Here is a 23969-nt window from a genome sequence, read left to right as displayed (position 1 = left end):
TGGGCTCAGGTGATTGTCCCATCTCAGCCTCCCAAATAGCTGGGACTAGAGGCGTTTGCCACCCTACCTGGCTACTTTTTCTCATTTTTTTTGTAGAGATGGGGTTTTGCCATGTTGCCCAGGCTGCTCTCAAACTCCTGCGTTGGCAGCCCAAAGTGCTGGGATTCCAGGCGGAGCCACCATGCTGGGCCCTGTCTAGATATTATGATGAAGATTGAGGATGATAGTTTTTGTGGAGCACAATCCTGACTCTCTCTGTGGTGTTACATTCATCTTTTGGAGCATAAACAGATCACCAGGTGAATGTCTAAAGAATATGGAATAAGATTGAAAGAAATACAGGTCCTGGCAAGGCAATGGAAAGATGCATGTGAAACATTCATTTCTAATAGAGGACTAATTTAATAACAGTGAAATACACTCTTCCCCAGAAACAATCTGCTTTCACATTCATCTGTATGCAGAGGTTTTGAGGTATATACCATAAAAGATATTAAAAACAGTCCTTAAACCCAGTGGAGGATCAAGAGGTAATGAATATGAGAAGTGGAATGAAACTGTTGCTGTTCAAGCTTGCACTAACCTACTTTCTTTTCAACTGCAACAAGCCTGTTACCCTCGTTCCTGTTACCTGGTTAGAAAACACCTACCTAGGAGAGGCTTTCATCTGGCATTGTGAATCAGGAAGGAGATGATACCCGGGCCAGTTTGTGTATGAATGAAAGTTAGCCTGGAGAGAGAAGAGTCTAAGTAAAGTATGAGGTTAAAAGCGGAGACTGGAGAGGTAACTGATGTCTAGGTTATGGATGCCTTCTCCACTGTGTACAGAAGCATAGACTTTATCCTATGGGTTAAAACTCTTATATAAAGTTTTTTTCTTTTTAAACAGAGAAGTGTGACTTCACTGGCATTTTGAGATGGAGTCTTCTGGGCAAAAGAATTTCATGGGGGGTAATCTTAGAGTCAGGGAGACTGTTTTGAGGTGATTATGATCAGTCTAGTCAAGAGATGGGGAAGGTCTAAGCTTTGTCTCTTGTAGGTGAAATGGAAAGGGACAAAGGGTTTGAATTTGGGTTGTGTGATGTGAAGAATGATTGGTCTTAAAAATACAGATTTAAAATGAAAAGATTAAGCTGATCAATGTTTCTTGGGCTTTTATCAAATGTGGCTGATAGAGTGTTTTTGTGCCAGGATGAATAAGCTTGGGTACTGTATGTATTTTATTAGACATTTGAAGTGGCAAAGTAATTTCTAAAATATTTCTAGCAACTTTGTTTCATTTTATCTGCAGGATGAAAAAGTAAATTTTGGGATTGTTGATTAAAGTAACAGACCATATGGTGCTTGCACAGACTTATTGCTATGTGAGGTAGCCGTGTTATTTTTCTCTTTCAGGATATGCTGTTTTACGTGATGCCAATGTTCTGAAACACTTATTTTCTAGTTAGCAGTAGGTGAAGCAATGATTTCTAGTCTTTATGTATTTTTCTTGATGCCTTAATTAATGTCACAATTTGTGAAGTGCTTTACCCTCCTTTTAAAAATTAGTTTAATATATTAAAAGATTAAATCTTCACATTTATTTAATGCTTCCCAACCTCTTTTCACATCATAGCATACATAGAAAGTGGTAAGTTCCAATTGGCTGTCCCGGTCTGAGGAAATCAGTATCTGAGTAAACTCATAATCATTCTTCACAACTCTCTGGTGTTGATCCCCGGCACACAGTTTGGGAAGTTCTGTATTGTATTGTAGTTAGTTAAGCGAAATTAGGAAAGACTTACAGAGTCTTACCAGGGTTGTTTTTTTTTTCTTTCTTTTCGCTGAAAGCCTAAATCTCACCTTAAAAAAAATTTTTTTTTCTTTTGAGATGGAGTTTGACTCTTGTTGCTCAGGCTGGATTGCAATGGTTCAAGCGATTCTCCTACCTCAGCCTCTCAAGTAGCTGGGATGACAGGCATACACCGCCACACCCGGCTAATTTTTTGTATTCTTAGTAGAGACAGGGGTTTCTCCATGTTGGTCAGGCTGGTCTCGAATTCCTGACGTCAGGTGATCCGCCTGCCTCAGCCTCCCAAAGCGCTGAGATTACAGACATGAGCCACCAGGCCTGGCCCTAAATCTCACTAAATTACCAGGTGTTATACTAGAAGCTATGGTTATGAGTTAAGAGCTCAAGGAATTCATACAGAGATAGGCACAGAAACAAATCACCTGTGGCACAATGTGACAAATGACATCACAGAGGTGTAGGAGCCCAAAGAGTCCAAATGTGGGAGGATTTAATTCTGTCAAGGTGTACTTGAGGAGTATCAGGGAGGAGTTGGAGTTAGACCTTAAACTAGGGGTTTCTAAATGCCAGAGACAGGGAAAGCAGGGCATTGCAGGTGGAGAGTACAGCCTGTTTTATAGGCTTTCTGCCTGCTTAATGTCTAGCGGAGGTCTCTTCTGAATATAAAAGTAGATACTGGAACTTAGGAGTTTGCTCTGATGGCAGACATGGTTACTTGCCCTGCCAAAGTGCCTATCTACCTTCCATTTATGTTGTTTGGATTCAGTCTCCACTATACTATAACCTGATATTTGCATGGTGCTTTTAATTTTCAAAGCTTTTTATCCAAATAGGCCCTCAGGGATAGGAAATAGAAGCCAGCTGGTAGTATTTTTATTTTTATAGAGGAGAAAACTGAGACATCACCATCATATCTGCATTTCAGTTCCCAGATAAGAAGGTTTTTTTTCATCTCCTGATTGCAAAGGGTGCTGTCCAACAGGAAGAACCTCCCCCAAGTTTCTGGGCACAGCCCATAGTGCTGACTGAGGCAGCCACCAGGAGGGCGCCAGCAAGGCAGACATCATGGCTGCTGATCACAGAGCTAACAGCTTGACATCTGCAGGCTGCAGCTGTACATTTTTACTACAGCACATCCGTATTTCTGCTCACACTTGTGAAGAATCACAGAGTTTGGAAGAATATGAGTTAAACCGTTCCAAGAGTATAAGTGTGCTCCATCTCCGGGAGTTTTATTGTGTACTGGGCGGAGTGGTCTGGGAGATCTTATAGCTTCTACTTTTTTCTGTTCAGTTTGCCATGTTTAGTTCATCTTTCCTATCCCAATTTTAATTTAATGCCAAAAAAGGTTGGAATACTCCATAATAGATGACTTGAGTGGGTGCTAATTGTGTCACTGAAATGTTTGCCAAAGAAATTGTTTTTCTTTTTTTTTGTTGTTTTTTTTTTTTGTTTTGAGATGGAGTTTTACTCTTGTAATGCAGGCTGGAGTGCAATGGCACGATCTCGGCTCACTGCAACCTCCGCCTCCTGGGTTCAAGCAATTCTCCTGCCTCAGCCTCCCGAATAGCTGGGACTACAGGCGCGTGCCACCATGCCCAGCTAATTTTTGTATTTTTAGTAGAGATGGTGTTTCACCATGTTGACCAGGATGGTCTCGATCTGTTGACCTCATGATCCACCCGCCTCGGCCTCCCAAAGTACTGGGATTATAGGCGTGAGCCACCGCGCCTGGCCAAGCAATTGTTTTTCTAGCTGATTTTGTTCTGCCTCTATCTTTCAGTCTATTTGGGAAACACAGAGTACCTGGTTATGTTTTAGAGTGTCATAATCATTTCAGTAAGCAGTGAACAACTGTTGGCCATTTAATACTTGTGCCTATACTAAGTATTTATCCGATTTTCTAATATAATTGGATTTTTTGAAATAGTGATAGGATAAACTTTCTGGATTGGTGATTGTGAGGAGGTGTACCAAGAAGAGAAGGGTGATCTTGGTGTGGAGCTAACATTTCTGAAATAATGGCTTGTTTGTTCTTACTCTTAAGGGACCTCATTGCCACTCCTTAAGCCCATTTATTTGACAGTGGGACTTTTTGTCAGAAGCCTCTGTGATTGTCGGTTAGGGACATAAATGGGTTCCTACATAACAGCTTCTATGTTTCAGTTTTCTAACTTCTCCATGGTGTGCTCCAGCTACAGACTTTGTATTTATGTTTATACGTTTGTGACGAAAGACAGGAACTATATAGTAGAATGTGAAGTCTCTTTGAACTGTAATCAAAGTGTCGTATTAAATTCTTGGTCACAATATGCAAACTTCATTGAGTCCTACAATAATTTATTCTTTTGGCATTATTTATTTTGCTATATATAGTATGGTCTCTGGAGCTCAGCAGAGCTGCCATTTCTTAGCCACATATGACTTGGGACATAATTTTTGACTTCACTGAGCCTTAGCTTCTGGTTGAGTAAAGTGGTAGTGGGGAAGGTACCTTCCATTTTCTTAGTGTCATTTAAATAAGAAAATATTTTAGCACCATTCTTTGCATGTAATAAATACTTTGTTATTTCTAAATGAATACATGAAGATGGAGAATAGTGGTAGCTCTTACTGTCACAGCTCTTTCCTGACTTCTATTATCCTTCCCAGCAAGAAAGTCTTCGCCTATTCAAATCTTGGGTAAATATGAAACTCGCTTCATTATCGGTGTGATTGAGAACGTATATATTGGGTTCATGGGCATCTGAAGAAAGGCGTTTAAATCAGTTTTCCTTTATGGTCAGTTGGTCACAAATAACATCAAAATATCAATAGTATTTCTTTTTTTCCTTTACAGCTGGCTACTTTACTGTTTGTATACCTAATTAAAATTTTTCCACTTCTGAAATTTTTTCTGGGGCAATTTATATATGATTAGATTAATTTACATTCAGTGTTAGTTTCCAAAAATAGATCCCCCCCAAAATGGTAAGGAGTTGAGCAGTCAAAGCTGTGAGCAAATAGAGAATTTGGGCCTAAAGTTTAGTATGGAAATGAGAAAATGATTTTGATTTATTTGTAGAAAGAACCATAATCAAGGAAATTTTCTTGATAAACTTCTGCTTGTATGCATTCGCTACTATTTTTCTCTTAGAGCTTTTAGTGCTTTCTCCCTATCGTAGGGTTGTGGAATTGCGATACTCTGCGATGCCCCACAAAGCTAGCACAACAGCCCTCTGCTTGTGGTGCCTACAGCTATCATCCAAAGGGGACAACCACATGACATTGCAGTGTATTTCCAGATGTCACTCTCTCTGTTTCGATGACTTAGGACCTTAAGAAGGGTATTTTCTCTTAAATAGGAGAAAAATTGTTACTTGGCATAAGGCCCACTCTGGCACCATTCCCACATCTGTTATTGATTAGAAATGAATGCTGGTCAGTCAGGATGCAAGAGTGCTGGTCCAGTTATCAAGCTCAGCCTTCAGGGTGAAATACTGTAGGAAATCTGAAGGATGGCATAAACGGGCTCTACACAAAGTCTTTAAAAAGACTCTTTCATAAGCTATTGGGCAAAGAGCTGGTGTGTAGAAGTAGCCTGAGTGATGTCTGCATGTTAAGAAGATATCATAACATCTACATGTAGGATCTACTCTTAGAGGGAAGTAGTGGAATGGGTGGTGGAATCCTTTTGCAATGATTTTTAAAATATATAATAAACATGCACAGATACTGTTAACCCAGTGAGTATTGTTTTGTTTAGTTTTTGAGACAGAGTCTCCTCTGTCGCCTAGGCTGGAGTGCTATGATTACAGGCATAAACCACCGTGCCAGGTCTGTTAATTTTTTTTTTTAATTAAAATTTTTTAAGAGACTGGGTCTCACTGTATTGCCCAGGCTGGTGCCAAACTCCTGTCCTCAAGCAGTCCTCCCATGTCAGCCTCTGGGAATAAGCCACTGCACCCAGCATGTTCATTTCCTTAATGGTGTCTTTTGATGAGTAAAAACTTTAATGTTCATAAAGCTTTAACTTAGCAGTCTTTAGAATGTTATGGTTTGTGCTTTTTTGCTTACCCACCAGGTCATAGGGATATTCTTCTATTCTGGGTTTGTTTGTTTTTTTCTTTAGATGGAGTCTGGCTCTGACGCACAGGCTGGAATGCAGTAGCACAATCTCACTGCAGCCTCCGCCTCCCGAGTTCAAGTGATTCTCCTGCCTTAGCCTCCCAAGTAGCTGGAATTACAGGTGTGCACCACCACAACCAACTAATTTTTGTATTTTTAGTAGAGATGGGGTTTTACAATGTTAATGAGGCTAGTCTCGAACTCCTTACCTTACACATTTTAGTCATATACATTTTTAAATTTTAAGTCCTAATTGTATTTTAACTTTGGCAGCCTATTATTATGAAAACTTGGGCATTCTATGTAACTCAGTAAGAAATATCTAATGGTTGGTTTTACTTAATAAACAAATAAGCCAGTGTGTACTAGGTTCTGGCCACTGGACTTGGCACTTGGAATATGGTGGTGATCAAGATGAACATGGCCCCAACTCTCAAAAGGATACAGCTAAGAGGCTGAGGTCGGCCTGTTTTGAAACAAAAATGGGCAAATGATGTATTTCAGGCCTTGTGGTGTGAACAGAAACTTTTCAATATTCTTCATTATGCAGCAGCTGATAGCAGCATCAAAATTTGATGGGGCTAGGCATGGTAGCTCACGCCTGTAATCCCAGCACTTTGGGAGGCCAAGGTGGGCAGATCACTTGGACCCAGCAGTTCGAGACCAGCCTGGGCAGTGTGGCACAACCCTATCTCTACAAAATACACAAAAATTTAGCCAGGCATGGTGGTACATACCTGTAGTCCCAAGCTACCCAGGAGACCAAAGTGGGAGAATCACCATGAGCCCAAGAGGTTGAGGCTGCAGTGAGCCAAGATCACAGCACTGTATTCCAGCCAGGGTAATGGAACTAGCCCGTCTTAAAAAAAAAAAAAAAAAAAAAAAAGATAGATTCCGCCCAGCGCGGTGGCTCAAGCCTGTAATCCCAGCATTTTGGGAGACCAAGGCCGGTGGATCACGAGGTCAAGAGATCGAGACCATCCTGGTCAACATGGTGAAACCCCGTCTCTACTAAAAATATAAAAATTAGCTGGGCATGGTGGCACGTGCCTCTAATCCCAGCTACTCGGGGGGCTGAGTTAGGAGAATTGCCTGAACCCAGGAGGCGGAGGTTGCGGTGAGCTAAGATTGAGCCATTGCCCTCCAGCCTGGGTAACAAGAGCGAAATTCTGTCTCAAAAAAAAAAAAAAAAAAAAGATAGATTCCATTTGTGTAGGATGTATGTGCAGTATAAAGATAACATTGCTGTTTTTTTTTTTTTTTAATGAAAATGTTTCCTGAAGCCATAGCAAACAGCATGATTTTGGAATGAGTATCTAAGTCTGTCATTTTCTTTCTTTTTTTTGGAGAGGGGGGAGCAGGGGAGAGATAAGAGTCTTGCTCTGTTGCCCAGGCTGGAGTACAGTGGTACAATCTCAGTTCATTGCGATCTCAGTTCACTGCAAACTCTGCCTCCAGGGTTCAAGTGATTCTCCTGCCTCAGCCTCCTGAGTAGCTGGGATTACAGGTGTGCGCCACCATGCCTGGCTAATTTTTGTATTTTTAGTAGACATGGGGTTTCACCATGTTGCTTGGGCTGGTCTCAAACTCCAAACCTTGTGATTTGCCCACTTCAGCCTCCCAAAGTGCTAGGATTACAGGTGTGAGCCATCGTGCATGTCTGTCATTTTCTTTGTTACCTAATTTCTAAAGATTACTCATCTTTTAAAATATTCTTTGCAACAAGTTGTTTGATACCTGTGATTTGTACTGTAACTCAAGGTTTCTTTTCCCCCTCCTTTTTTTTTTTTTTTTTTTTTTGGTTGTCTTGGTTGTTTTATTTTGTTTGAATCCTGGGAAACCAGAGGTGTTAGCCTGTGTTTTAAAACTCACATTTGGTAGTGGTATCAACAGCTGTCACACTGAATAATTGTCATGTCATTATAAGGGTTTCTGTTGCTCACTAATCTGTAGGTATAAATCTGGATTTTAACCACATTTGATTGGTAAAAATTCATTCTTGTGAGATTCTATGCTGTGTAGGCCATCTGTTCCCTGTTCTCAAACCCAGAATGAAAAGTTAGCCTTAGAATTTGCAAGTCAGTGAACTAAGGGGTGTGTTATAATAGGAAGATGGGTTGACTGAAGTCTCTGGAGGTAAGTTGGGACCTGTATGTGGGCACTGGTGGCAGAAACATAAGTTTATGTAGATATATTCTTCATTAGTGGAAAGAAATCTTAGTTTTCAGCTGATTTTCAGTGGTGGACATGACCCCAAACAGAATCTGAGATGATTCAGTTAAATCTTCCCTTTTTTGTCCGAGTCTGCTTGAGGTATACCCTCCTTGAACTCTTGTCAACCAGCTACATCATGAACTCCTTGCGGGTTGGAATATCAGCTTCATGTTTGTATACCAAACACTTAGTACAGTTCCTGGGTCATGTCAGCCTTTCGATGATGCTGAAAAAATGAATCAGCACGGTAACTTCTTGCATTAGGAATGATAGTACAGGCTGGGCAGGGTGGCTAACGCCTGTAATACCAGCACTGTGGAAGGCCAAGGCAGGCAGATCACGTGAGGTCAGCAGTTCGAGACCAGCCTAGCCACCATTGCAAAACCCTGTCTCTACTAAAAATACAAACATTAGCCAGCCATGGTATTGCACGACTGTAATACCAGTTACTTGGGAGGCTAAGACAGGAGAATCACTTGAATCCAGGAGGCAGATATTGCAGTAAACCAAGATTGCACCACTGCACTCCAGCGTAGATGACAGAGCAAGACTGTCTTTAAAAAAAAAGTAGGAAAGACAGCATTACTTTTTATTAAGTCCAATGTCTTACTTTCCCCATACTACCTTCTAGTTTTTGCTTATACATGTGCATATTCTTTTCATTTTATTTTCGTGAATATCCATTATATCTGGCTCTTTTGCATCATATTAAGGCCTTTTCTGTGTTGCTATTCTGTGTTTTCTGTGTATTTCTGTCATTATTTCGGTGGAGAAGTAGACCCAGAATGTGCATTATTTTCATTAATATTACATACCATTGTTTTCATTAGATTGTGTTACCGTCTAACCTTTATACAAGAACACTATTGTATTAATTTGAAAAATTAGTTGTTTTAGTTTAGTCATTACTAGAAAGTTGTAGGTACAAGATAATTGACCTTTCCCCTAGGGTCAAAGGCCAAGTCCCAAGCCATAACCTTGTCTGGGTTTCATTTTCTTTATCTGGGTAGACTGAGTATATATGGCTTTCTAGTTTAAAGTTCTTCAACTAGTTGTTAACCTTACTTGGGGAGATGAAATGTTTTTTATGAACCAGTAATTTTAATATAATATGTGATGTTTAGGAGCTTTTTTCCCTTTAATGTAAATAATTTAGTTAAATATTTTATTATCTTGTTTTTATAAAAGGATAATTACATATAATTGAAAATGAATTATTTGTTGAATTGAATATGTTTAAGTTCTTTTTTTTTGAGACAGAGTCTTGCTTTGCCACCCAGGCTGGAGTACAGTGGCGTGATCTTAGCTCACTGCAAACGTCCGTCTCCTGGGTTCAAGCACTTCTCCTGCCTCAGCTCCCCAAGTAGCTGGGATTATAGGCACCCACCACCATGCCCAGCTAATTTTTGTATTTTTAGTAGAGACAGGGTTTCACTATGTTGGGCAGGCTGGTCTCAAAAAAGTGCTGGGATTATAGGCGCGAGCCACTGTAGATTCTAATCAGCTTCTTTAGCTGGCTTCTTAGTAGAAGTAATAGAAGTAAGTAATAAAAACAATGTAGATGATGATAGTGGTGATGACGGTTATAATAATACATTTTGTAAAATGGTGTGCAGTTTAGAACAGGATTACTAGCATCATTTCATGATGACAGAACAGGTGGGAGAGAGAGGCAGACTTAATTGCTTATTTTGTAGAAATTGAGCCACTGTTTTGGTGTGTTTGTTTAAGTGTTTACTATATACCAAAACATGATACCCTTTAAACTTCCAGTGGGATTTTGACAGGGTAACTGAGATGCCTTTTATCATACTATCAAGTTGCTGGGATTATAGCCCAGGGCATTTGTTCTAATTTGAGAGCATGTTTTCGTTTGTGCTGCTCAGATGGAGGACTAGGGTCTAGGGCTTCTGACCTCAAACCTTGTTTTCTTTCTGTCACACTTGCAGGGTACTTTAAATACCTGGTCCCATTGTTCCCTCAACCCAAACTACCTGTCAAAATTTTGGTTTTGAAAATGAGGTCACTATAGCTAGATCATATTGCCTATGTATGAAGAAAGACTAACATGTTAGGAATGCTTGGCAGTCCAGTAGGTGTCTAATAATTCTGGAGAAAAGCAAATTTAGTCAAAAAGCAAATGAAAATATTTTGTAAGCAGTGTTTCAAAATGATTCAAGGAAATCGGTATTTACCTCTTATTCCCCACCGTGTCATCAATTCCATTTTCATGTTCTTTGAATACTGTGAGCATATGTCTATTTTTTATAAATAATTATAATCATACTGCATATATATAGGAAGTTCCCCCATGTAGGGTTGTATTATATGCATTTCTGCAAGTGTTGACTGATCCTTCATAATTATAATTTTTAATGCCTTCACAGTTCACATTGACATGCTGTTCCACCATTTAATTAACCATTCCCCTGTGGTATAAATTGTTTTCCCCTTGAGTTATTTTCTAAAGAACAAATTTCTTGGAGTGAGGTCACACAGTCAAACATTATGAACATTTTTCTAGCAGAGAAATGATTTTTTAACCTCACTAATTGAATGTTGGTACTTTGAAATACATTTATTTCTGTGCTTTTTTGTCCCTAGTACATTAGTAATTGGATACTGGAACTAATGGAAGTGAACAAGCATATAGATAATCTAGAAAGCCTTACAGTCTTAACTAGAAATACATTATTATTTTCTCTCAAAAGTCACCGTCCCATTTTGTTATGCTTTGGCAGAGCAATCTAGAACTGTGGCAGAGTGATGGTTGAGGAAATGTGGGGAAATTGATATTAAAACCTTAGCCGTGGTAGATTGAAAGTTAACTTTTGAAACAAAGCTTAACTGTAGAAGAAAAATATGATTATTTCTTATGGTTGTTGCTGAATTACAGGTTTATTCTTTTGTCCTTTTTGCATATCTCTCTCTAAAAAGGTAGCTAATTAATGAGTTATAGTAATTTACAGTATGTGAAAGGACTGCCAGTATATGTTCATGTGATCTGATCAACACTGTGATTATTATAATTATCTCTAATAATTATTACAATTATTAGAGGCATAGGAAAACTGAGGTTTCCATTAATATTATTCTGCCAAAACAGTGGAACCTGCTCTTGATCTGATTCTATATTTCTCTGAGGTTTTAAGCAGAACCTGGATATATGTGAAGCATTTATATTCTATAGCAGATTTTTGCATTGGCTATGAGTTCAAAATAAATAAAAATTTTAAGATCTCTTCAAAGTCAAGAGATTCTAAATAATCAAAAATGCTTTTTGATTAAAGCATAAAGGGCCAAGGTGACGTGTTGGGAAAGTATATAGAAGGCTCTGAATTAGGAAAAATTCCTGTAATTCCATAATTTCTCTTTTCCTCGAAAGTTCATAATTAGGCCACAGAAATTCAGAATCATCAGTTTGGAAGCTATGAACTAGAATGATAGCTTTCTCAAAGTATATTGGAGAGTTTTATAGAATTGTCTCTACCTAATTCTGAAGCTCACTATTTATTTTATTTTATTTTTGAGACAGGATCTTACTTTGTCTCCTAGGCTGGAGTGCAGTGGTGCAGTCACAGTTCACTGCAGCCTCAACCACCCAGGCTCCTCTGATTCTGCCACCTCAGCCTCCCGAGTAGCTGGGACTACAGGTACGCACCACCAGGCCTGGCTTATTTGTTGGTATCTTTTATAGAGATGGGGTCTCCCCATGTTGTCCAGGCTGGTCTCAAACTTCTGAGCTCAAGCGATCCTCCTGCCTTGTCCTCTGAAAGTGCTGAGATTACAGGCATGAGCCACTGCAACCAAGTTGTTTTTGTTTTTTGTTGTTTTTTTTCTGAGTCTTGCTCTGTTGCCAGGCTTGAGTGCAGTGGAGCAACCTCGACTCACCACAACCCGTGCCTCTCTGGTTCGAGCGATTCTCTTGCCTCAGCTTCCCAAGTAGCTGGGACTACAGGCACGCACTACCATGCCCTGCCAATTTTTGTACTTTTAGTAGACGTGGGATTTCACCATGTTGGCCAGGATGGTCTTAGCCTCCTGACCTCCTGATCCACCTGCTTTGGCCTCCCAAAGTGCTGGGATTATACGCATGAGCCACCATACATGGCCCCGCACCCAGCTTTAATTACATTTTCTTAACTGGACCTGGGTGGAAAATAGGTTGTATGTGTCCAAGACAAAAATTGAATTATTTTACATGCATTTCATTTTAATGTTATGTCTGGGCTGTTTTGGCATTTAAAGCCATTAATCTCAACTCATGATTTCTGTCCCAAGGAAAATGAGAGTCAGATGTTCACATCTGGACCATTTGTTCCAAACATTGTTTCATTCAAATAGTTGAAATTGCATTAGAAAATTTTGATATTTCTGAAGTCAGGAATTTAGAGTGAATCATTGAATCCTCTCATCGAAAGGGAAGATCAAAACCTCCAACTTAATGTAGAACTATAGACTGAGAGAACTATTATTTTTTGTTGATCTTTCTTGAACAACATTACCAAGGTATGATTGACATGTTGAAAAGTTTACATATGTAACATACACAACTCCATGCACAGGAGTAAGTACACCCTGTGAAACCATCACCACCGAAGTTTGCTCTTGACCCCTTTATTATTATTGTCATTATTTTTTGTGTATGGTATGTTGCTGTCTTAAAGTATGCATTGTTAGTTGTTGTTTTAAGTTTGCTCAAGTGTTCATTAAAGTGATAAACTTGCCGAAGAAAAAGTGAACATCTTAAAGTATTTTTTATAAATAGAGTAGAAACTTAGGTGCAGATGAACAAATATATATAAATATAATATATAAGCAAATGAATAATGAGCAAATACATATGTTAATGTAACATATATTAATATCATATATATGTTAACCAAAAAAGTAACATGACCATTCAGTTCGTAATATTTCTTTCTTTTACATTCATTTTTGGCTTTTTTGAAAGATGTATGCTACATTGTATTTTCCTTTATTCCTTAAATTACTGTAAAGAACACCACAACTATACTTAAGATTAGTACAGGCTAACCAAGTAAGGTTGATCATACAATGCAAGGATAGTTCAAAATTAAGAAGCTGAAAAGGGCTGGTGTGGTGGTTCATGCCTGTAATCCCAGCACTTTGGGAGGCTGAGCCGAGTGGATCACTTGAGGTCAGGAGTTTGAGACCAGCCTGGCTAACGTGATGAAACCCCATCTCTACTAAAAGTATGAAAATTAGGCAGGCATGGTGGCGCACACCTGAAATCCCAGCTACTCAGGAGGCTGAGGCAGGAGAATCACTTGAACCCAGGAGGCAGACGTTGCAGTTAGCCAAGATTGTACCATTGCTCTCCAGCCTGGAGGACAGAGTGAGACTCCATCTCAAAAAAATTAAAAAAACCAAGAAGCTGAAAGGAAGAAAAAAAAAAATACCACCACATTTACATTAATACATCCCTTCCCCTCAAAGAAAAAAAAAGCATTTGATTAAGCTGAAGACCTATTTCTAATAAAAACAAGTTTGTGGTAAGTAGAAACTTGAGGATTATACATGCAAAACGTGGCTTAAACTAGAGCTGCAGCATAAAGGTAGTGAAGAACAGCAGAGGACAGTTGGAGTTGTGGGCAGTGCACAGATGAGTGCCTCTGGCAGGGAGCTTCACTGTTGGAAATAAAACACTAGAAGCCTGGCCAGGCACAAAGAGCAGCCAGTTGCTGAGGGAACATCTCTCTTGGTGGAGATGTTTGACAGTCCCACACCTCCAGTGCATTGTAATAAAACACTGTATATGCATCTTATAGTCCTCAATGATTTAGGCCCCAAAAAATGATCAGTTAAGAGAATTACCTTTATTTTGTTTACTTTCAAGAAAGGAAGAATAATCCCAAACTTGATTCTTGATTTTTTCAGCCTGAACAGTGTAAGGTCATAGTTGTCCCAATTTCTATGGAAACAATAAAGATCAATTCGTTTCTTTATCATGGGTCTGTACTATAGGTTGTTCTGTTTTTATTTCCCTTGTGATTGTAAATAACAACCCTGGCAGCTGGACAATATTGAATGATTGTTGGAAACAAGGAAGCAGACTTTGAGGAGGAAGTATCCCCACTATCAAAGAGCTAACAGAGCCTTGATTTGAATCCTGATCTGTGTGAATCCAGAGCCCATGTTTTTTCTACTACTGTATCATACCCACATCAGAGCTGTTAAACTGAAATGTATTGTAAGCAACAAATAGAGCCCACATATGTAGTTTTAAATATTCTTGTAACCTTAATTTTTTTTAAAAAAAGAAACAGGTGAAATTTCCTTGATGATATGTTTAATATATCTAAGAAATTTCAATATATAATCATCATAAAATTATTAATGAGATAGTTTACCTTTTTTTTGAGATGGAGTTTCGCTCTTGTTACCCAGACTGGAGTGCAATGGCACAATCTCGGCTCACCGCAACCTCCGCCTTCTGGGTTCAAGCAATTCTTCTGCCTCAGTCTCCCGAGTAGCTGGGACTACAGGCGCGCGCCACCATGCCCAGCTAATTTTTGTATTTTTAGTAGAGACAGGGTTTCACCATGTTGACCAGGATGGTCTCGATCTCTTGACCTCGTGATCCACCCGCCTCGGCCTCCCAAAGTGCTGGGATTATAGGCGTGAGAGTTTACTTTTTTTTTAAAGTATTAAGTTGTCGATACTTGGCCTCTGGCATGGTGGCTCATGCCTGTAATCCCAGTGCTTTGGAAGGCCGAGGTGGGAGGATCACTTAAGTCCAGGAGTTCAAGACCAGCCTGGGCAACATAGTGTGACCCTATCTCTATCAAAAATTAGAAAAATTGGCCCAGCATGGTGGCTTACGCCTATAGTCCCAGCACGTTGGGAAGCCGAGGTGGGCAGATCACCTGAGGTCAAGAGTTTGAGACCATCCTGACCAACATGGAAAAACCCTATCCATCTCTACTAAAAATACAAAATTAGCCAGGCTTGGTGGTGGGCACCTGTAATCCCAGCTACTCGGGAGGCTCAGGCAGGAGAATTGCTTTAACCTGGGAGGCCAAGGTTGCAGTGAGCTGGGATTGCGCTACTCCAACCTGGGTGACAGAGCAAGATAGAGAAAAAAAAAAAAGAAAAATTAGCCGGACATAGTGGCGTGCACCTGTAGTTCCAACTACTTGGTAGGCTTAGGTGGGAGGATTGCTTGAACCCAGGAGGTTTAAAAAAAAAAAGTCTGTAATCCTTTTTTCCTGTACACAAAAAGCTTCCAGAAAGTAGTTTAAAAAAAAAAAACAAAAAAACCATCAAACCCTAAGCTAATTTGTTTTAAGTACCGTTTGGCCCAAGCAGAGGGCTTAATTAGTGAAAACTCTTAGAAACCAGATTGAGTTAAACATATCTAGCTTTATTTTTTACTTGGCCCCCCAAAGGGGGATATGTGCATGTCCCAGGAATATACTTGTCCTTTAATTAGGCACAGTGATTTTCTTTAAATATTTGACAGTGGTAGGACCCTAGAAGAACTCTTTACAGTTGATGGCCATTGCCCAGATCTTAGTTTACCTGGCAGTGGCATGCTGCATCTCTGCAACAAGGCAGAGCCCTTGTCCTGTGGCTTCTCATAATGGAAGAAAGCTAGATCTTTGGTTCCTACTACTTCTGAGCATCAAGTTTTGGTTTTTGTGGTTCTCCATCTCAAAGCAGAAGCTGATGGGCTGAGTGGGCTGTCCTTTAGGCTAGGGGAACATAAGAACTCAGTTTTTCAAATATTAGGGTACTTGGAGCCAACTGGAACCCAGGCTCTTTTAAAGATTGATGAGGCTGGGTGTAGCGGCTCATGCTTGTAATCCCAGCACTTTGGGAGGCCAAGGCAGGTGGATCACTTGAGGCCATGAGTTCGAGACCAGCCTGGCCAACATGGTGAAACCCCGTCTCTACTAAAACTAAATAATACTGAAAAATTAGCCAGGAATGGTGGCAGGCACCTGTTAATCCCAGCTACTTGGGAGGCTGAGGCAGGAGAATCGCTTGAACCCGGAAGGTAGAGGTTGCAGTGAGCCGAGATCACACCATTGCACTCCAGCCTGGGAAACGAGTAAAACTTTCTTTAAAAAAAAAAAGATTGATGAATAGTTGGGCACAGTGGCTCACACCTATAATCCCAGCGCTTTGGGAGGCCTAGACAGGTGGATCACTTGAGGCCAGGAGTTTAAGACCAGTTCAACATGGTGAAAACCCATCTCTACTAAAAATACAAAAAAGTTAGCCGGGTGTTTTGACGCATACCTGTAGTCCCAGCTGCTGGGGAGGCTGAATTGCTTGAACCGGGGAGGTGGAGGTTGAAGTGAGCTGAGATTCCACCACTGCACTCCAGCCTGGGTGACACATAAGTCTAACACACACAAAAATTGGTGAATAAATATGTACACACAGAAAAGAAAAATATTTATCACATCCAAGTTAACTGAGGATGCTAATATGATTAAAAACAATTTTTTGAAGTCACAATTAGCGTTGTGGTTACCTTACGGGACTGGGCACGTATACCTTTGCATTGGACAAACTTATTTTTACTTAATAGAATATAATTAAAATGCAAACGTTAACAGTATTTTAAAATGTAATAGTTTTCTTTGAGACAGAGACACTCTCTGCTCTCTTTTGCGTCTCAAACTGGTCTTCATGATCTTCAGGCTGCTACGATCTGATACTCTTCCACATCCATTCCCACAAACATTTCTACATTTCAATTGGGGGGAGTCTTCTTGTAAGTCATGTTAATTCTGTGCTCATACTATCTCCATTTCCAAAAACTCCCCAAAATCTCTAGATACATTTAAATCTTCCCCAACACACTTGGTCCAACAAGTTGCTTCTGTTTTCATTGTCACCATGCCTAGGATACAGCAAGTAGTGGATTGATAACAAGTGTTGGTTGATGAACATGAAAAAAAGTGACCTAGGCCAGACACAGTGGCTCACACCTGCAGCCCCAGCACTTTGGGAGCCAAGGCAGGCAGCAGGCAGATCACCTGACAGCAGGAGTTTGAGACCAGCCTGACCAACATGATGAAACTCCGACTGTATTAAAAATACAAAATTAGCTGGGTGTGGTGGTGCATGCCTGTAATCCCAGCTACTCTGGAGACGGAGGCAGGAGAATTGCATGAACCCGGGAGGTCAAGGTTGCAGTGAACCAGGATCACGCCACTACATTCCAAGCCTGGGCGACAAGTGAAACTCCATCTCAGAAAAAAAAATACGTTACATATATATACATATATGTAGAATTATGCTGTGTAGTTCTGTTAATGCATGATGTTAAAAAAGCACAGTTGTAAAAAGGTTGTATTTACTCTAATTCTAGGCCACAGATTATTCAATTAATTCATGCAACATAGCCAGGCACTATAACACATGCTTTTAGTCCTAGTTACTTGGGAGGCTGAGGATCACTTGAGCCCAGGTGTTTGTCAGCCTGGGTAAGAAAGCCGGACCTTGTATCTTTGGTGGGGAAAAAAAAAATTATGGAACATTACTTGACACTAGGGAGACAAAACAAGTGTGAAGATGGAGTTATATGAATAGGTCACTGCCACTTACAACCCTCAAAAATCCATGTACTATTAATGCATTGTTATGCGTATAAGGAAGACAGAATAATGTCATCTGCATAATGACTCCGTTAACTGCTAACTGCAGAAGCTGAGTATCTACATTTTTAATTGTATGCTAATGTAGACATATCATTTGTTCATAGTAACTCTCTACGTAGGCTTTTCCATTGTAAAGATGCTATATTTATCCAGATCCACCCACCCCCCACATACAAACAGAGGTGTTAATCTTTCAAATTGAAAAATACGGCCAGGCACACTGGCTCATGCCTGTAATCCCAACACTTTGGGAGGCCAGGCAGGCAGATTACTTGAGGCCAGGAATTTGAGACCAGCCTGGCCAACCAGGTGAAACCCCATCTCTACTAAAAATACAAAAAAGTAGCCAAGCTTGGTGGTGCACGGCTGTAGTTCAGCTACTCAGGAGGCTAAGGCAGGAGACTCTCTTGAACCCAGGAGGCGAAGGTTGTAGTAAGCTGAGATCATGCCACTATCATCCAGCCTGGGTCATAGAGCAGGAATCTGTCTTAAAAAACAAACCTATTACATAATAAACTGATAAATATAAATAACACTTTTATGATAAATATTTTCCACAGCAAACATTTAATAGGAGTGACACTGTTTTTCAGTTTTCTAAATTTCTGACTAGTTGTTTTTTGTGTGTTTTTCTTTTTTCCCCTTGGAGGTGGAGTCTCACTGTGTTTTCGAGGCTGGAGTACAGTGGCACAATCTCAACCTCACTATAACCTTCGCCTCCCAGATTCAAGTGATTCTCTAGACTCAGCCTATTAAGTAGCTGGGATTATAGGCATCCACCACGATGTCCAGCTGATTTTTTAATTTTTGGTAGAGATGGGGTTTCACCATGTTGGCCATACTGGTCTCAAACTCCTGACCTCAAACTCCTGATCCACCTGCCTTGGCCTCCCATAGTACTTGAATTACAGGTGTGAGCCACTGCGCCTAGCCTTCTGACTGGTTTTTAATACAAGATAGCTGGATTCTTATATCTGCTTCTTCATTGATCATGTAATCTCTGTAAAGAGCTACTATTCACTCATGAAAGAGTGCGAGTAAAAAGTATACATGACCTCATGTTACCACAATTATGAAAATTGTTTTGACCTTTCCTCTTCTTCCCACACATATCCCAAAGAGTCTCCAGGATCCCCAACGGTCTCAAGACCATATTTTAAGAACTGCTGAGTAGGTCATGGCATTCAAGCCAAGGTAAAGAGTTTATGTTTTATTGTAAGAGCAATAGGAAGCCATTAGAAGAGTTTAAATAGGTCTGCGGCGTGATCTGTTTTAGGCTTTTAAATCAGCATTTTGGATAATAAATGAAGAATGGACTGAAGGAGTTAAAAGGCAGAAGCAGAAAGAATAGGAGGCAGATGTAGCAGTCAAGGTGAGAGATGACAGTGGCAAAAGTTTAGCAGTAGAGATGGGAGACATGAAATATTGTGATATATTTAAGAGCTGGACTGTCAGGATTTACTGCTATATTTATTCTAGAAGGTTCTATGTTCCAGAGACATTTATCACAAGAGGTATCAAATGTTGGAACCCGAGAGACCTGGCTTTTTGAATCCTAGGAAAGCCATTAACTAGCTGTGTGAGAAATTGATAGTGTTTTTCCCTGACTCCAGAAAAACATGTGAGGGTTATATGTGGCCAAGAAGACTAAAGTTAGCTGATTCTTAAGTTCTCTGACTTGGGCTGCTTATGTGTGGCCAGGGCAGTAATGTGACACAGTGTCAAGAGATTGGGATTCAGTTGATTTCTATTGTGATAGGGGTAGCTTCCATACAAAGGCAAGATGCTAATCAAATTTAATTTAAGTCTTTACTGTTTGTGTGAGAAATAATAAGTTGGTGGAGACCTGAAACAGATGGTGTGCAGTTGGAGTAGGTATATTTTTCTAAGTAAACATTTGCTGGAGCTGGGAAGCAACAATCCATATTTTACTTTTCCCTATTTACAGTATCAGGTCAGCTGTGTTGCTACTGCTTTTAACTTGCATTTAGGTTATCAACAGAGTTTTGATGTTGGCAGGCAATTGCGATATATCTTTAAATGTTAAAATCATTAGCATTGGAAGAGACCCTCAGCATGTAGTGGTGTAATGATTCTTAATGCATTCCTGGTAGATAGTTGTCTAATAATATCTTTTACTTGAAAAATCTTATACAGAACTTTTTTTTTTTTTTTTTGAGGAGGGGGGTCTTGCTCTATTGCTCAGGCTGGAATGCAGTGGCACAATCTCGACTCAGGACAGCCTCTGCCTCTCAGACTCAGGCAGTCTTCCCAAGGAGCTGGAACTATAGGCATACACCACCACACCCAGCTAAATTTTTGTATTTTTTTTGTAGAGACCAGCTTTCACCATGTTGCCCAGGCTGATCTCGTACTCCTGAGCTCACTTGATCCACCCACTTCAGCCTACCAAAGTGCTGGGATTACAGGCGTGAGCAACCGTTCCTGGCCTACAGCACTTTTTAATCTGTTACTTTATTTGCTTTTTAACACCTCCTTTCCTCCATTTTACAGAAGAAATCAAGGCTCTGGCGTGACTTGTCTAGGGTTCCACCGTAGCTGATAAATTGGCAGAAACATCAGGATTCACAGTTATTCATGCCCAGTCTTCTTTCTTCCACAATAGCCTACCTTTGAGTATTCAAGAATATAAATCTCTGGCTGGTCTGAAATTTAGCTCTTTTGCCAAACTAACCTTTTCATCTCATCTTGTGCTGCATACAAGCTTTTTATATTTACTGTATATTCTGTTTCAGCCAAGAGATGGTCTTAAATCTAGGGAGTAAGGAAAATTCTATATTAACTCTTTCCTAGCTTAAGGTACTTACAGCCATTGTATTTGTCCCAATTAAGTTCTGCTGCAAGGTCTGTGTGCAGTCGCTTAAGTGTTAATATATCCTTTGTTACAAATAATATACTTGTTCTTACCTTCTTTGTTCCTGCATTCTTTCTGATAATTCCATAAAAACAAGTTTTCAAATAAGTAGGTTTAAAATGGCATTTTATTAATCATGAATCTAATCATCATAATAACCTAAGTAGCTAGCTTGTATTCCTATATTATTTGTATATTTAGTCTTGAAATTCACGATGCTTTAGCCAGTATGGGCTTATAAAATAAATTAAAAAAAAAAAAATGAAATTCACAGTGCTTACAGCCCAGCAGGTTATACTCTTTACTTGGCTTCTGGTTTTTCTCCTTATTTCCTTGGCTTTTCTTTTTCTGTCTACTTGTTTAGTGTCTTGTCTTTCATGATTTCTAAGAATTGGAATACCTGGAGAGCTGTACCCACTTCCTCTAAGATACCTGTTCTCAGGCTTCATATAGAATCTATATGCCATTATTTGAACACATTTAATCACAAACTCAAGAGTTTCACACCCAGGCCTCAGCGCCACACTTTTATATCCAGCTACTTATCCAGCATTTCTATTAGACCATCTACTGGTCATTTCAAAGGTAATTCTGAAATAATGCCCAGCTAATTAAAAAAAATTTGGGGGGCCGGGCGAAGTGGCTCACGCCTGTATGGTAGCACTTTGAGAGGCTGAGGTGAGCTGATCACCTGAGGTTAGGGCTTCGAGAGCAGCCTGGCCAACATGGGGAAACCCTACTAAGGGTTTCACTAAGGGTGTCTACTAAGAATACACAAATTAGCCAGGTGTGGTGGCACATGCCTGTAATCTCAGCTACTTGGGAGGCAGGAGAATCACTTGAACGTGGGAGGCAGAGGTTGCAGTGAGCCAAGATTGCACCACTGCGCTTCAACCTGGTTGACAAAGAGACCATCTGGGAAAAAAAAATGCCAAGCTCAAGAAATCCTCCCACCTCCCACCTTGGCTTCGGAGAATGCTGGGGTTACAAGTATGAGCCAGTGTGCCCAGCCTATATGAGATTTTCTGATATTAAATTATCCTTTATTTTTTTTTGATAAACTTGACTGATAGTGATTTTCTAAGGAATACATAGCTCGATTTGATTTCCTTATTCTCAGCTTCATTGTGGTATAATTTATGAACAATAAAATCTACACATTTTGGTGTATATAGTTTGTGTTTTCACTGTTGTATTTCAACAGCATTAGAATCATTATATATAGAACATTTCTGTCATATAAAAAATGTAATTTGGGCAACATGGTAAGACCTGTCTCTACCAAAAAAAAAAAAAAATTTAAAAGAAAATTTGCTGGGTGTGATGGTACATGCCTGTAGTCCCAGCTACTTGAGAGGCTAAAATGGAGGATCATTTGAGCCCAGGAACTCAAGGTTATAGTGAGCCATGATTGCATCACTGCACTCCATCCTGGGCAACAGAATGAGACCTGGTCCCAAGGGAAAAAAAGGAAGGTAACCGGTGCGGTCTAACATGCCTGCCTTTTTACATTCAGTTTTTTCCCATCAGTTCGAGGTAACCACTGAACGGCTTTCTGTAACTAGTTTTTCGTGTCTACAGTTTCACATGCATGGAATAATACAGTATATAGTTTTGTTTTTTTAAATCTAACATCTTTTATTTACCCTAATGCTTTTGTCATTTATCTGTGTTGTCTGGTTTATCTATTAGTAGTCTGTTCATTTGTTGATGTGTTACAGTTTGTGGTTTGTTGATGACTAGTACATTGATCATCTTATGTGCTATTAGCCATTTGTAAATAATTCTTTTGGGAATTATCTCTTCAAGTCTTTTTTTTTTTTTGCTCATTCTTAAAATTCGGTTGTTTGTTATTATCAAGAGATGTTTGAGATGTATGTAAGAGACGTTTATACTGTGTATTTTCTGTGTCTGAAGTCTCATGGCAGTGATAGAAGACAGAGAGAGAGGTCATAGGGAGGAAGTTAATATATTCATAAACCAAGTGATCCTTCGTAGATATGTTAGTCATCTTTGAAGTTCTTCCAAAAACCAGGTAGACCTAAGAGATGTGCCACAAGCTCTGTAGGTTTCCCAGAGTTTTATGCTTGTATAGATGAGATCACTAGTTATGACATTGAGATAGAGAGAGATTGATTTTACGTTTAGAAAGCTGAGTAAAAGAATCCTTTCTTCTCCAGACACTTAATTATCTGCCCCTTTTTAAATGAAGGTAGAATTACAATATTCTCTCTGTATTCTTCCTTTTGTTCTGATATTTATTTTGTTTCTGTAATCAACATGTCCCTGATTTGGTTTAGGTACTCTTCCTGACTTTTACAAGTGTTATATGCTTCCCCCCAAAAAATATGAAGATAGCTTTTTTGTTGTTGTTGTAAAAGGAAGGGAAAAAAAGCACCCTGATCAACATAGAAGTAATTTTAATTAGAAACTAAAGAAGGCTGCAACTTTTAGTCCTGCCTCCCAAGACAAGTACTTCTGCCAATTTGTTGTATATCCTTTCTAGCTTCTACGTGTGTGTGTGCGCATGTGTGTTTGTGTTGTTGTTCTATAATTTCTTTATGTAATTGGGACCCTACTGTAATTTACTGAACTGGATTGGATGAAAATAAGACTAACTAAAAGTTGAGACTCTGTTGGAAAAGCAAAGGACATAGTGAAAGTCATAGATGTCAGTTTTTTGTTTCGTTTTGTTTGTTTTGAGATGGAGTTTCACTTTTGTTTCCCAGGCTGGAGTACAATGGCATGATCTTGGCTTACTGCAACCTCTTTTTCTAGTTCTTCAGTAGGTACTTAGACTCCCAAGTAGCTGAGACCACAGGAGCATGCCACTATACCCAGCTAATTAATTTTTTTGTAACGACATGGTCTCGCTCCATTGCCCAGGCTGGTTTCCTAGCTTTTGAAATCGGTTATAGCAGAAGTCAGTAAACTGTGGCCCACTGTCCATTTTTTTGTAAATAAAGACTGATCAGAACACAGGCAAGCCCATTTATTTGTGTATTTGCTAAAACAGAGCAAAAACATTCTTACTGTCTTGCCCTTGGCGGAAAAAGTTTGCTGATTCCTGAGCTATAAGAATTATAAATTGTTTTTCCAGTATATGTATAAACATGGAATGTAAAAAATTAATTTTTGCTATCATTACTGTTAGTACGTGTTACAGTATTAATTTTATTTTAATTGTGTGCTATCTTCAAAGGCCCTTATACTTTCTAGTTTGGCTTTGCTTTGCTTTTGTTTTCTTTTTTCTTTTTGAGACGGAGTTTCGCTGTTTTTACCCAGACTGGAGTGCAATGGCACGATCTTGGCTCACTGCAGCCTCCGCCTCCTGGGTTCAGGC

The 23969-nt window shown here is 39.6% G+C and overlaps 1 protein-coding gene across 5 annotated transcripts in view; it reads left to right on the top strand.

Annotated features, from left to right (window-relative positions):
- CBFA2T2 (CBFA2/RUNX1 partner transcriptional co-repressor 2) overlaps positions 1-23969 on the top strand; it is a 150155-nt gene that overhangs the window by 77402 nt on the left and 48784 nt on the right. Inside the window, exon 2 of one of the 5 annotated variants that reach the window (XM_054255127.2) lies at positions 11669-11766. The exons of 3 other annotated variants lie outside the window; for them this stretch is intronic. The gene's annotated coding sequence lies outside the window, so the exon portion shown is untranslated. Of the gene's footprint in view, positions 1-11648; positions 11767-23969 lie in introns of all 5 variants that reach the window. One more of the 5 variants, XM_078371107.1, reaches the window with a different exon arrangement.

Source organism: Callithrix jacchus, chromosome 5, assembly GCF_049354715.1.
Source record: "Callithrix jacchus isolate 240 chromosome 5, calJac240_pri, whole genome shotgun sequence".
Classification (NCBI taxonomy): domain Eukaryota; kingdom Metazoa; phylum Chordata; class Mammalia; order Primates; family Cebidae; genus Callithrix; species Callithrix jacchus.
The sequence above is the reverse complement of the archived record's forward strand: the minus strand, read 5'-3'. Positions and strand labels throughout refer to the sequence as shown.